At 46.2% G+C, this 15,761-nt stretch overlaps 1 protein-coding gene across 1 annotated transcript in view; it reads right to left on the bottom strand.

Annotated features, from left to right (window-relative positions):
* Positions 1-14,778, bottom strand: part of robo1 (roundabout, axon guidance receptor, homolog 1 (Drosophila)) — a 523,895-nt gene extending 509,117 nt beyond the window's left edge. Inside the window, exon 1 of the mRNA XM_069892429.1 lies at positions 14,436-14,778. The gene's annotated coding sequence lies outside the window, so the exon portion shown is untranslated. The remainder of the gene's footprint in view (positions 1-14,435) is intronic.
* Between the last annotated feature and the right edge of the window lie 983 nt (positions 14,779-15,761).

Genomic DNA, 15,761 nt, shown 5'->3' with positions numbered 1-15,761 from the left:
TTCCCTTCCCCTCTTTTTGCCCCCTCCCCCTTCCTGCACAGGGCACTTGTTATTTTCAGTAATCGCTCTCTCCCAATTTCATCTCTATCTATCTTCCTCAGGGCACTTGACATTTCAGAAGAAGAGACAGAATGGGAAAGGAGGAGGGAGAACAGCTCTGGTAATGAAAGATGACATGAGGGCAGTGGTGAGAAATGATCTTGGTTCAGGTCATTATGAAGCAAAGTGAGTGGAGATGAGAAATAGTGAAGGAAAGTAATCATTGCTGGGGGCAGTTGGGATGCCCCCAGACTGTGGTCATGCAGCAGGACATAGAGTTAATGAAGAAATAATGGGGTGCTGTAACAAAATAAATGGGATTACTGTGGAAAACCTTAACCTTCATATAGATTGTTCAAATCAAATTGGCAAATATAATCTGAAGGAAGAGTTCATTGACTGCTTTGTGACAGATACAAAGAATAATACATTGTAGACCCAATAAGGGAATGTTATTTTGGACCTCATCTCATAAAATGTGATGGGATGAAATGGTGATTTCCTAATAGAGGGCCTTAAATCACACCAAGGCTAGGATGTCAAACTCAGTCTGTGAGAAACAAACTTGGGCTAACAACTAAGGTTAAAACACAGAAATGCTGGAGGAACTCAGCCGGTCTTACAGCATCCACAGGAGGTAAAGATACATTACAGACGTCTCAGTCCTGAAAATACATCTATACCTCCTATGGATACTAATGAGACCGGCTGAGCACCTCCAGCATTTCTGTGATTTTACTACAATCACAGCCTCTGCAGACTTTCAGATTTATTGCCAGAGTACATGCATAACTTCACATATGACCCAGAGATTCTTTTCCTGTTGGCGAGGCAGAATTACCACCAATTGGTAGTGCAAAAAAAAATTGTCAATGATCACACGTAAACAAATAAAAAATGGAAAGAACCGACTGTGCGATACAGAGAGGGAAAAAAATTAATAAAGTGCAAATGTACGAGTCTTTAAATGAGTCCCTGATTGAGTCCGTTGTTGAGGAATCTGATGGCGGAGGGGTATCAGCTATTCTTGAATCTGGCAGTCCGAGCCTTGTGGCACCTAGACCTCTTTCCTGATGGCAGCAGTGAGAACAGAGCGTGTGCTAGGTGGTGCGAATCCTTCGTGATCGCTACTGCTCTCCGACGGCAGCATTCCCTATGGTGGGGAGGATTTTTTCCAATGACATCATGGGCTGTGTCCACTACCTTTTGGGGGACTTTACGGTCAGGCTCGTCTTTCAGGTTTCACTCCTAACAACTAAAGTTACACACTTAAACAAAGACAACCATTACAAAAGGGATGGACTCAAAGTAAGGAGCTCGGGTTATGGGGCACTGGTCGGATCTGTGAAGAACCATGGATAGTTTGGGTCTCCTTAATTAAGGAGGGATTATACATACATTGAATAAACTTGGGGAGATTTAATCGGTTGATTTAGGAGGTGAAGAATTTGACTTTTGAGAAAAGGTTAAGTGTTTTGTAGTTATTGGAATGATGGATAAATGAGAGGTGACCTTATTTAAACATAACCAATTCTGAAGGATGTTGACAATGAAGATGCTGAGAGGATATTTCCCTTGGTGGGGGACCCTGAAATTAGTAGATGTTCTTTCAGTCTGAAATGGGGAGACACTTCTCACAGAGAGTCAAGAATCTCTAAGGAACCATGACCCAGATGCATAAAACATGCAGTCGGGGAACAAGAAAGTGTGGAAAGTGGCCCTTCAGCCCAACTTGTCATGCAAACATGTAGTCTCACCAAGCAAGACCCATTGAATATATCCAAGGCTATACTGGATAGACTTTTGGACTGTGGGGAAAACAGACAGGAAAGTGTTCAGAACAGACTGACCCAAACCACGGGCCTGAAGGTCACATGGCTGACTTCCACTCCTAGTCTCTTATGCTCTGCTCACCAAGACCACTCATAAATTGGAGGAAAGACACTTGATTTTCCATCTGGCCACTCTCCAACCAGATGGCATTAACATCGACCTCCGATTCCTGCTAACCCTCTCTCCGTTCTCCCTCTCTTCCCCATCTCTCTACTTTCTTTCCTCCAGCTCTCCACCCCTTCCCTCTCCATTCATAGAGCCATTACCACTCCCCATTTGCTGCTGTGCCCTCCCTCCCTTATCTACCTATTACTTCCTGCCTGCGAAACTGTGCTCCTCCCCCACCCACTCCTCTACCATTTTATTCAAACTCCTGCCACGTTTTCCATACCTTGATGAAGGGCTCAAGCCGAAAATATTGGTTATTTATCTTTATCTTGCTTTATAAAATACACTGTTTGACCTGCTGAGTTTCTCCAGCAGTGTGATTTTACCTCAATCACAGTGTCTGCAAACTTTTATGCTCTAATTAGTCTTTTAGACTTTTTTCCCCCAATCTCAAGAAGGCAAACATAAGAAAAGGAATACCCAATACAACAATTTTCTAAGATGTCTGAGGAGATCCAGGATGTCATCCAAAATCATTGGGAAAAAGGTACAGGAGCCTAAAGATGAGTACTCAGCGGCATAAGGACATCATCTTACAGCGCCAGCAATCGGGACTGGGGTTCGAATCCAAAGCTGTCTGTAAGGAGTTTGTACATTTTCCCCATGTCTCCGTGGGCTTTCCCCTGGGTGCTCCGATCTCCTTGCACTGTTCAAAATGTACCAGGGTCGTAGGTCAATTAGATGTAATTGGACAGCACAGGTTTGTGGGCCGAAATGGCCTGTTACCGTGTTGCACGTCTAAATATTTTTTTTTAAAAACGAGGGTGATGGGGACCCTTTACAATGTCAGTTGCCGTCTTGAGGCAGCATCTCATGTAGACGCCTTCAGTGGAGAGTAGGTTGGTGCCTGTGATGGACTTACCCAAGTCTGCCGTCTTCTGCGTTCCTGGGCATTCAAAGTTCCAAACCAGACCACGATGAAACCAGTAAGTGTACTTCTACAATACAGCTGGAGAAGCTCGAGAGAGCATTCGACAACAGGCCGAATCTCCTCAATATTCCATATCGTTAACAAAAGGGCAGCACGGTTAGCACCAGTTCCAATGACCCGGGTTGAAATGCCACGCTGTCTGTACATTCTCCCAGTGTACATGTGGATTTCCTCCAGGTGCTCTGGTTTCCTCCCACCCTTCTAAGACAGATGGGATTTGTAGGCTAATTGGGTGCAATTAGGCGGCGGGGCTCATGAGCCAGAAAGGCCCATTACCGTGCTATATGTCTAATTTTTTTTTTAAATTAAAAGACAAGCCCAATGAGAAATAAGGATCTGAGATCGAAACGCATCCTCTCCAGCTAACTAAAATATATACGGCTGCTATGAGAATGGAGAAAAATAATACAGCATAGAAAAAGCACAAGCTTGAAAATAGAGACTAGCAAAGGTTAATAGGGAGGATATAAAATGTGAGTAATCTAGCAAGACATAGAAAAGCCAATTACAGCAAATTCTTACAAGTACATCAGTAAAAAGGGATTTGGTCTTCTTATTTAAGGAAGGGCTAACTTGCCTTGGAGGCAGGTCAGAGAAGGTTCACCAGGTTGATACCTGGGATGAGAATGTGCTGCATGATAATGTACTCTCTGGAAACTGATCTTGTTGAAGTACAAGATTCGTAAGGGGCTTGACAAACGTGGATGCAAAGATAATCTTTCCCCACGTGATAAAAAATTCAGAATTATTGGACGTAATCCTGCACGTTTATATGCATGCGCACATGCACAGAATCATACACAAACATATACTAGAACATGAATATACATACAGATACACATGCAAAGACTCATGTACACTCACCCATATGCAAACAAACACAGAAACATGCATGCAAGCGCATGCAAACTCACACTTCTGGACTAGTGTAAATCACGAGAGCAGAGTGAGTTCAAATGGCATTTAAAAGTGGAGGGATTCAAGTGAAATGAGTTTGCACGTCACAAGAAAGCCTGCAGATGCTGTGATTGTGGTAAGCACACAAAGGTGCTGGAGAAACTCAGCAGATCGCGCAGCATCCAGAGGAAGCAAAAATACAGCAACCAATGTTTCGGATTTGGCCCCTTCATCAGTGTATGAGCAAAAAATAAAAGCAGGCAGGTGCTTGAATAAAACAGTGGGGAGAGGAGGGATAAAGGGGCTAGGGGAGGACTACAGACAAGAGGTCATATAGGAGGGAAGGCAAAAGTTGGGGAAGTGATAGGGGAAAGGAGGGTAGCACTCTGAATGGAGAGGGAAGTGGCTGTGGAGCTGGAGGAATAGAGACAGAAAGGGAAAGGGAGAGAGCACCAGGGGAGGGCTTCAATGGAAACTGAAGAGGTTAATGTTAATGCCAACTGGGTGGGAAGTGGCCAGAAGGAATAACACCCAATATGGCAATGTCTTTCTCTGTGGCTGCAGTAAACATTTTGGTGTATCTGCACATCGCCTCTCCTTTCTCTCTATTGCCGCGTGGCCACCACCTGACTTGCCAGGTAGGAAGGCACTGCAAATGGCCTCTCTTATAGTACTGTGCACTTAGCAACCCCTTCTCATCGGTGTCCCCCCCGCTTTCACTGAGTTCGCTACTTTATGGCGCGACTGAGTGTCCGACGGTTTAACTGGACAAGTAGGCTGGGCTCATTAGCCATGGTTGGCAGCCAGCCTAAGAGAAGGAAAAGTCTGATTTCAAACCAGGCAGATGGGGCTCGTTAGTCTCGTCAGGCCATCCATCCAGGAGAGGGACACTTTGACGCAACACCTACGACCAGAGGACCTGGCTGTCACCGTCCCACCTTAAAGGGTGCGGATAGTACTGCACACCACCTAAAAAATCCATTGAACAGGCTCGAAGGACATTCCCACATCAACAATGCTTCCTAAATCATCGCTAGCAAAGTCAAGCATGGACTTGTGTACATGACAATAAACTCTCGGGCTCATCCCTACTCTCCTGGTGTGGAAACCAAGAGTAGTTAATGGAGTTTCAAGGATGACAAACAGTTGAACTGTTATTTTTCCCCCTTCCACTTTAAATGTGCAACACAAACCCTCCACAGCATCACTCTCCCTCAGAACTTTATGGTCAGCAAGTCTGGCTTTTACCTCTCCTATCTCGGAGATGGGACTGAAACCCTCAACATTGAATAGTACATGTCCTTCTGCCCACATTGCTGTACTATATGAATTTTAAAAAATATATTTTATTTGCAACACAGTAGAAGCCAATTCTGGCCATTGAAACCCATGCCATCCAATTACACCCAAATTCATCTACAACCCTGTACTCTTTGGAGGGTGGGAAGAAGCCAGAGCACCCAAAGGAAATCCACACAGACACTGAGAACGTCCTTTCAGACTGCAACAGATTTGAACCCAGGTTGTTGGTGCTGCAATAGTGTCACACTAACTGCTACGTTAACCACACAATTCCACTAGAATCTAATCCTTCCCAATCTCATAGCCCATAATCCATGTTCTTGTCCAAGAGTCTTAAGTGTCCCTGTTGTACTGGCCTTCACCACCATTTCCAGCAATGCATTTCAGGAACCTTGAGACTCAATGACAACATCACCTGTACCAGGTGGAAATCAACTGGAGGCTAATTATGCAGCCATTCTCAACCTTTATTCAGCTATGGCCCACTCTAGGACTCTGCTCAAAGTTTATGGGCCCCCATTCCCTGTGAAGCAGTCAATATTTGGTTTCTTCTGTACTTCTCTCCTACCGACTACACAAAAAAGACATGAAAAATGTTGATGTTGTGTGAGGTAAAAATATGCCATTGCCCCCAGGGAAGGGCCAGAGAGCCCCCATTGAGAACGGCTGCTTTATCGTAAATCACACGCCAATTCCATCGGTTGTTTCAAGTGCCTGCTCAAGCCTACTTCGCTGAGATGCTGCAAAAGCCTTTGTGCTTGGCCGAGAGAAGCTTTGGTGAATGAAGTGCAGTGGAGATGGGATGCTCAAACACTTGTAATTATCAGGTGACCCAACAGAAATTCATCAACGTCTGCCTCAGAAAAATATTGATCCCCGACACAGGATCTATTGACAAGAGGGTTAATTGGCAAGATCTTTTTATGAATAATAATTTGTTTGCATTGCTCTATTGGAGGTAATCAATTCAAGTTCTTTGGTCCATTGCACTACAAAAGCCCTTGATCAAAAGAAGATAATTAATTAACTCTACAGAAAATTCTTATTCATGATAACAAGCATTTGCCTTCTTCGACAAAACAAAACTGAAATTCCACAAGATATAGGAACAGAAATAGGCTATTCAGCCCATCGAGTCTGCGTCACCATTCTATCATGAGCTGATCCACTTTCCCACTCAGCCCCACTGCCCAGCCGCCACCTCATAACATTTGATGACCTGGCTAATCAAGAACCTATTCATCTGTCTTAAATACATCCAATGACCTGGCCTCCACACCCACCTATGGCAACAAATTCACCACCCTCTAGCTAAAGAAATTCCTCCTCCCCTCTAAGTGGACACCCTTCAATCCTACCGTCTTGTCCTAGACTCTCCCACTTTCCCATTAACCCTTTTGCCAATAGATCCTGCGATGGGGAATCATATGTCATTGTTATTGAAGTACAATTCGACTGGGTGCCACGTGGGAAGATTCCAGAATTGAAAGGGTTATCTGACAGCACTTGGCCTGTACTCGTTGGATTTAGAAGAATGAGGGGGAATCTCATTGAAACATTTCAAATAGGACGGACAGAGTAGAAAGGTGTTTCTCATGGTGGGAAAGGCCATGACAAGAGATAACTTCAGGAATGAAGGGCATCTGTTTAGAACAGAGATATGGAGAAATTTCTTTAGCCACAGGGTAGTGAATCTGTGGAATATGTTGCCACGGGTGGGTGTGGAGTTCAAGACATTGGATGTATTTAAGGCAGAGATTGATAGGTTCTTGATTAGCCAGGGCATCAAAGGTTCTGGGGAGAAGGCCGGTCAGTGGGGCTGAATGGGAAAATGGATCAGCTCATGATTAAATGGGCTGAATAGCCTGTTTGTGTTCCAACGTCTTATGATCCAAGATATTTAACTGACTGCTCAGTCCAAATGGCTGAAGAGAACGACAGAACAGTATAGCACAGGAAGTGGATGAGAGATCATGAGGCTTAGGGGTGGGGAGGAAATTCCAGAGTTTGAGACCAAGGCTCTTGGAGGGACAGTCACCAATAGTGGAACAGTTAAATTCAGGAAATATAGAGAGCTCAGAGGTTGGTACATGAGCAAGACAGCAATTACTTTTGGTGAACATGAGAGAGTGCTGGTCACTCACATGGCTAGCACATCAACATATGGAAAAGCAGTTCCACTTTTCAGACTTACCCACATGCACATACAAATGACACGTAATAACATTAGTCCACCAGAAGGATGGATTAATTATGCCAATCACAATGCCAATCGGAATCCAACAATACCCGCTCCCCCCACATATTTTTGAACTTCTAGGAAAGGCAAGAAAATCTGTTGGGGAAAAGTGTCTGGAAAAAAATTTTGTTGTGATCGTTTCCTGGCAACGTTTCCTTAAAGCAGTAGTGCAAGTAATTGGCTATATGCCTGCTTCTTTAGTGAATCTCGTTTGATGAAACCCAATTCCAAATCCTAATTTCCTGCCTGTCAATCCCTGGCCCAAAGCTGTGGTGCCAAAGCCTGTTCCCGGTTTCACAGTTTGGGAAGCAGGATCATTCTTGGTTTTATTCCCATTTGGAGATTAAACAGTAAGCTTGTGAACTTCAATCAGAGTGACTGCAGACCTTCGTGTTTTATTATCCTATTACTAACTCTTGCTCTTCCAAGGCTACATTCCCAATCCTTCCTTCACCCCACTCCCCTCCATTACAACCTGTGCCAACTCTTTCTTGGTTAATTGACAAGGCACATGAGGAGGTGTCACTTTGTTCCGCTGTCCAATGCCCCATGGAAAAGAGTGGAAGGACAGTCTTTTTCATTGCATTTTACATGACCTAACAAAGTCACTAGGCATAGAGAAAGTGGCTACTCAGCCTACTGGAACTTTGCAATTTCTTTAGCTACTTACAACCACGGGCAGCTGAGGAGACCAGGTCATTGGGCTGTGGAGGCCAGGTCTTAAGCCAAAGATGACTATAGTACATGTCTACTCTACTAGACTGTGCCAAACCATTTCGTGTTTGCCCAGTCCAACTGACGTTCATAACTCTCCTATCCATGTACCTGTCCAAATGCTTCTTTTAATGTTAAAAATGGACCCTACATTCACCATTTCTGCTGGCAGCTCGTTCCACACTCCCACTCTCCATATGAAGAAATTCCTTCTCACGTTCCCCCTAAACTTTTCCCCTTTCACCCTTAACCCATGTCCTCTGGTTTGTATCTCACCTAACTCTCAGAGGAAAAAGCCGACCTACATTTACTCTATCCCCCTCATAATTTTAAATACCTCTATCAAATCTCCCCTCATTTTTCTATGCTCCAGGGAAGAAACTCCTAACCTGTTTAACCTTTCCCTGTAACTCAATTCCTGAAGTCCAAGCCACATCCTAGTAAATTTACTCTGCACTCTTTCCATCTTATTGATATCCTTCCTGTAGTTAGATGACAAAAACTGTACACAATACTCCAAATTTGGCCTCATTAATGTCTTATACAACTTTACTATAACATCCCAACTTCTCTCCTTTTTTTAATCTTTTTATTAATTTTCCCATAAAAAACAGAATAACATACAGAAAATGTGAAAAATATACATGGTCCTTATATTGAAAGTTACATTGTAAATAAGGAATTAATGCACAAAACAACAAAAAAACCAACTCCAATGAAAAAGAGAATAAAAAAAACCCCAAAACAAAATAACTGGTTAATCCATTCAGGGATAGTAGCCTTTTCAACGTTGATGGCAAGGAGAGCTTATTACTCTAATGGAAAGATTGCAATCCACCTACTTCAATACCTTTCCTCCATTACATCATGCTTGAATTTAGAAAAAAATTAGAAATTAGACATTAGATACTAACCTGATGACCATTTATTTAATATTTTCGGATGACTCAAACTAATAAACAAAATTGAACCACTTCCAGTTTGTTTCCACTCTCCCCTTCCCCCCCCCCCCAAGTGTATTGTGTTTACTTAGAAATAATCTCTTTTCTACTTTGAACATCCCAACTCCTGAACTCAGTACTTTGATTTATGAATGCCAATATGCCCAAAGTTCTCTTCTCATCCACCTGTGATGATTGATAGGTATCTGAATAGTTAGAGGATCAAAGGTTATGGGGAGAAGGTAGGGAGAGGGGCTGAGCGGGAGAATGAATCAGCTCATGATGGAATGGTGGAGCCAACTAGACAACCCAAATAGCCTACTTCTGCTCCAATATCTTACTGTATTATGGTCTAATATCTTTCCCTTACCATGATCCCTAATTTTTCTTCGGCCCACTGACCTTGTGTCAATCCCAATTGAATCCCAATGTTCTTTCTCCCTCTTGTCCCACATTAATCCCACACTGATCCAACTTCCCCCTCTCCTAACTGCCTCGAATCAATCCCAAATGCAACCGCATGCCAACATCTTTTCCACAACCCCGTGTCAACCTCAAACTAATTCCACTGCTTCACACTCCTGGATCATTCTCAAATTAACCCAGTGATTTTCAAATCCCTATGCTATAGGTGCTCTGTGATTAGTATGGAATTATTTAAGTTAGTATGTGAGTGGGAACCACTGCTCTAGACCCAATTGTTACTAAAATATTTTGCTTAAGAAAAATCGTTGTTGGCCCATTTCCTTTGGAGTTATGAAACTGTGCACATAACAAGTCAATTGGGTACGATTAAAACAGTGGTTTTCACACTTTTTCTTTCCACTCACATCCCACCTTAAGTAATCCCGTAGTAATCACAGAGCACTTATTGCATAGAGATTACTTAAGGTGGGATGTGAGTGGGAAGAAAAAGTTTGAAAACCATTGAACTAACTCAACTATTCTCCCTATTGCCTTCAATCAATCCCAAACTCATTCCAGTGGCAATGCCTTTCCCCACAGTGCTTTATCAATCCCTCACCTCACTGTTCCTCCTGCTCCCATTATACTTGTGCTCTCATGTCCTTAACTCACTCTCTCCTCAGTGCCTATATTGCACCAGTAACCCAAGTTCGAACCTGCACCTGTCTGCAAAGAGTTTCTCCCTGTGACCTCTGTGGGTTTCCTCCAAGTGCTCCAGTTTCTTCCCACCCTCCAAAAACATATGGGGTTTGTCATTTAATTGGGTCTATTGGGATGGGGCGGGCTCATGGGGCAGAAGTGCCTGTTGCTGTACTGTGAGTCTACATTAAATTAAATCCCATACTCATTCTCTGCCCCATTACCTCTCAAAATCCAATGTAAATGCCCCAGTCACCCTCTCCACCTTGCTGACTATTGTTTCTAACACCGTGACCAATGGTCACATCTGGTAACCAATGGCTGCAGAAGGCCAAGAGGCACCCCACCCATTGATCACTGACACGACTGACCCCATCACAACCTCTGCTCTTCACACTGAATCTGTCAAGGAGCTTCCCCTTGTAACTGCTAATCAAGGCTGTTCACAATTATCTCAGCTGACTAATCAACTCACCTGGTGAATGATGTTGGCAAACTCACCGCTGCCTCAAACCCCCACATTCCCTTGTCTGTAGTATTTCTTTCTCCCATTCTCTCTACTTCATCTATTAGACAATTTTCTCTATTTCTCTCAACTCTTCTCTATTCTTTCTTTCTCACATGTTCATTCTCTACCTTTCCTCATGCTTTTGTTATCTGCCCATCCCTTCCTCTCCATCCCTCTGCTCTTCTCTTTATTCCTTTATCCTGCACTCTGCTTCTGTTCCACCCTCTATCGTTTTTACACTTTCTGCCTCTTGTACCCTGTTCGCTCTGTTCCTCACGTCACTTTCCGTTCCTTCAGTATTCTCTCTCCCTTCTCTGCATTTCCATCTCTTTGTTCCCCCTTCTCTCCTGCCCTCCTCTTTCCACCTTTCTCAAATCTGCCTCTAACCTCTCCGCGTCCTTTCCCTCTTTATATCTCCCATTCTCTCCTCTCCCCTAGATTTTCTTGCTCTCTTCAATTTCCTACTCCCTATCTCGATCCCCCATCTGTGTCTCCTCACCCCCCTGCCCACCCCATTATTCCTATTCTTCTTCCCATTCATGCTCTTCCCAAGGATGGATTATGGCCTGAAATGCTGTTTTTGCCTTCCATGCTGAGCTCCTCCTGCATTTCGTGTGTTACCCCATTTTGCTCCCTGTATGTCCTCTTTATACTAATCGCACTCTTTCCTTATCCTAATCTCTGTCCTCACCATTCCTTTCTGCGTCTTCACGTCATCTCCTCATTTATCTCCAACTGTCCCCTCTCTCCTGCTTTGTACCCCACTCTCCCTCTTTTCTAGTCCTGCAATTCACCCCTCCCTCTTTCATGCATCCTTCAGTCTCTCATATGCACACTCCCTTGCACCATGCTGCCTCATGCATGTGCTCCCATGAGCACACACAGTCTCCCATACACATGCTTTCAAGGGCTCAAACCCGAAAAGTCAGTTATGTATCTTTATCTTTGCTATATAAATGACACGGATTGACCTGCTGAGTTTTCCCAGCATCGTGTTTTTCCTTCAACCACGGTGTCTACAGATTTTCATGTTTTACTTTTCGCTCACACACACTCCTTCTCTATCCACACTTTTCATCTCTGATCCACTGTCCCATCCCATTTTGTGCAACTGAAGTTCACCTAACAGATCATAGCACCTGACAGAATCCCATGAATAACAATAATTTTTTTAAAATCCATTAATGCAAAATAATTCCAATGGGATACTGCATTTGATATCAGCAAATTGAATGATTAATAACAGCCATCGATAACAACAACCTGACAAAAACATGAATGGTGAGACTTCATTGTAGTCCCAGAGCATCAAAACATCTGGACCCCATGGCACCACATATAATTATGATCAATATGCTCATCCAATTGACCAAATATGGAAATTGATTGTTAAAGAATGTAGCTAAATTAGACAGCCTGGTCCTGCAAAATAGAACTATCCATAATGAATAAGGCGTGGGAGGTTGTCACATTGGTGTGCAGACAGCTGAAATGTTGATTAATACTCAGTGAGCTGCAGAGTGAATCAGGTGTTACACAGGGCAGACCTCCAAATCCATTCTCCTCAGTTCACAGCCTGATTTAGTCTCGGTGTATCTCCATTAATGTTAACAGGCGCACACACACACACACACAAAATAACACATCCATATATACACAAACATTCACACACTTAATAACTATGCTGAGATCTGGAAGCTTCCGCTGGAGGATGTGTGGAGGCAGAGATTTTCTCAACATTTAAGGAGAGTCCAGCACTTGAACTGCTGGGAATGCTGTGGACCGAGAGCTGGTCAATGGGAATTAAAATAACGAGGTAATTGATAGTCAGCATGGACACAATGGGCAGAAGGGCCTGTTCCTATGTTGCAGCACTCTACAATTTTACCACACACACAGGTACATCCACAGTGCACACAGCAACTGGGAAGAGACACAAACAATCCCCCAACAGGCACACCTACAGAAATCTGGAAACTATGGATGGAGAACTTGAGCCAACACAGAATATACCCCCACAAAGCTGCCTTATCGACGTGTATCCCCAAACACACATGCTTTCCAGCCCACACACGTACAACACACCCACACAAGTACATCCATATAAACACAAACCTCCCCCAGTCGCAGGTTCTCACCAGTGTCCTGTTTACATATTGTGTTCATTCAGTAAACTCAATCAAATTCCTAAACATCATAAGTAATGCCTGGAGAACTCAAATTCTTCCTCTGCCACGCACCGGGACTAAAACATTCCAGCACCCCCCCTCCCCCGCATACCAATCAGCCCCTTTAAACGCACACCCATCCACTAACTCCCACACGCACCCATCTGAGCACATGAGCAGGCAGGACACCCTCTCACGAGGTTAACCTCTCCCTTCCCCTTCGTTCTGAGACCCAGTGACCCTGGCCAAAGCAAGTCGTCGGATCAATACACGGCTGGCCGCAGGACATCAACTTTTTCTCCCTCCCCTCCAGCAGCCAAGCGAGCAGGGATTTAGAAATGTCCACAAGGCAGGGAGGGGATTGAAGCCTGCTGGAATCGAGCTCAGGGAGACGCTCCAGGCCAGCGGTGCCATTCACCAGGGTCCAGCCAGCAACTTGAGCAGGGGGATGGAATCAGAACCGAGTTTCGACAGCGAGAGCCCGAAACGTTGCTGATATATCTTTACCTCTGCTCCAGCGAGAACCCGACCAAGAGCAGACGATCAGGAGTCCCTGGTGAATTCTACTTTATCAATTATGCCCCGCTCAAAAATACACCCCTTTCGCGTTAACACCCGTGTTTCACAATTCAATGGGCTCGGGCAGATCGCGATTTCATCCGTGGAGCAGCGTCATTCACAATTGCTCCAAAGCGGGTCGCCCTGATCCCCAAGAGCTGGAAATGTGTCTTAAATTCTGTGGGCACGTCGGGGGGGTGGGGGGGGGGGGGGACGTGGGGGGGGGGGTGGGGGGGGGGGGGGACGTGGGGGGGGGGGTGGGGGGGGGGGGGGACGTGGGGGGGGGGGTGGGGGGGGGGGGTGGGGGGGGGGGGTGGGGACGTGGGGGGGGGGGGTGGGGGGACGTGGGGGGGGGGGGGTGGGGGGGGGGGAGACGTGGGGGGGGGGGGTGGGGGGGGGGGGAGACGTGGGGGGGGGGGTGGGGGGGGGGGAGACGTGGGGGGGGGGGACGTGGGGGGGGGGACGTGGGGGGGGGGGACGTGGGGGGGGGGGACGTGGGGGGGGGGGCGTGGGGGGACGTGGGGGGGGGGACGTGGGGGGGGGGGACGTGGGGGGGGGCGTGGGGGGACGGGGGGGGTGGGGGGGGGGACGTGGGGGGGGGGACGGGGGGGGGTGGGGGGGGGGACGTGGGGGGGGGGACGGGGGGGGGTGGGGGGGGGGACGTGGGGGGGGGGGGGAGACACAAACTGCAGACTCTCCCTTACGCATCACTCCCAACTCGAACACCAGCTGCAAAGCTCAGAAGAAGGCAACAGGGTTTTTTTTATTTTAAAAGGCATTATTATTATTGCCATCTCCGTTTCTACGCAGCGGCGCATTTTGGAAGGCGGTCTATTGTTGAAAACCTTGACTTGACAACTCTTTCCTGGTGTTCGGGCGGAGGGAGAAGACGAGGGGAGGGATTGGCACCTGTGAACTGAAGTGGTGGAATGCAGACCACAGTCGCCTCGTTGCAAACAAACACACAGCGCCCGTCCCTATTAAAGCCAAGGGGGAAGAGATGGAAGAGATACATTTAAAAGTCTGCACTTACCAACAAAAAAAAACTTGCAGCCTTGATTCAGAGGGAGGATTTCTGGCCCATGGTCGCGTGTTGTCCGAGCTTTGCACTGATGCCCCCGTTTGAATCTCCGCACTGTAACTTCTCAGCTACATTTTATGACGGAGAATGTTGGCTCTCTTGCAGGGGGGGGGGGGGGGGTTGTTCTGGCAAGGGGCTGGGAGGAGGGAAGGGGTGGGGGTGAGGTTGCATTTAGATTTTGGGGGGGATGGGAGAGAGGGGGGGGGGGGAAAGAGAGAGAATTGTCTCCCTCCCTCTATCACACCAAAAGTCAGTGTGTCGGGCTGAGCGGTGTCTCGCAGGCAATGCAGTTGAAGCCGGCAGCTGAATCCACTCCCGCGTCGTTTGCAGAGATTGCGCAGGGTGCGCGGTACAGAGCGGCCGCAGGGTCCTAGAGGATGCCTAGTCGTCCCCCCCCCCCCTAACCCTGAGCCAGTCAGCGCCACCCCACCTCCCGGTGGGACTCCCTGTGCACACGCCCCCTCCCCGGTCCACCACCGTCAACGTTCGCCAGCACCCGCAGTCGAGAAAGGACTCTCTGGAGCATGGACCGGGCTATTCGGCCCGTCGGCTCCATTCTGGCCAGACAAGAGCGGTCTGACAACGTCCAGATTCCTGGTCCCTATCACCGTACAGGAACAGCCCCTTCCGCCCACATTGTCTGCACCAAGGTAAACAAAATCTCTGTAAAACACAATGCAGGTCAAACAGTGTAATTTATGGAACAGAGGTAAAGATACATCAGCCACGATTCGGACTTGAGCCCTTCACGAGGTTGTGTTCGGGTGTGGACGGTTATGGACCAGGTGCAAGTCGATGGGAATAGGTGGGAGAAGATGGTGGGCATGGACTAGAAAGGCCGAAATGGCCTTTTCTGTGCTGTAATTTTTATATGGTTATATGGGCACCTGCCCACATTTTGCTCATACCTGATGAAGGGCTCAAGCCTGAAACGTTGCTGATGTATCTTTATCTTTGCTCCATAAAGTACAGTGTTTGACCTGTTGAATTTCTCCAGCATTGTGTTTTACTTCAATCACAGTGTCTACAGACTTTTCATATTTTACTCCTCTCTTTAAACTAAATCTTTGCTGCCTGCACATGATCCATATCATGTGTTTAATTAGAAGCCAGATGAACACTCCTCTGGTATTCTGAAGGCTGGCAAAGACTTGAGGGATCAAATAGCACCTTTCTCTGAGAAATGTGAGGAAGTAACTCCAGATTCAAAGAGCCATTTCTTTCCTGCTGTTATCAGACACTTGAATGGGCCTTCCATTGGTAAATGGTGCCCTTGCA

Source organism: Narcine bancroftii, chromosome 7, assembly GCF_036971445.1.
Source record: "Narcine bancroftii isolate sNarBan1 chromosome 7, sNarBan1.hap1, whole genome shotgun sequence".
Classification (NCBI taxonomy): Eukaryota; Metazoa; Chordata; class Chondrichthyes; order Torpediniformes; family Narcinidae; genus Narcine; species Narcine bancroftii.
Note: the sequence above shows the minus strand (reverse complement) of the source record. Positions and strands in the feature narration are given on the sequence as shown.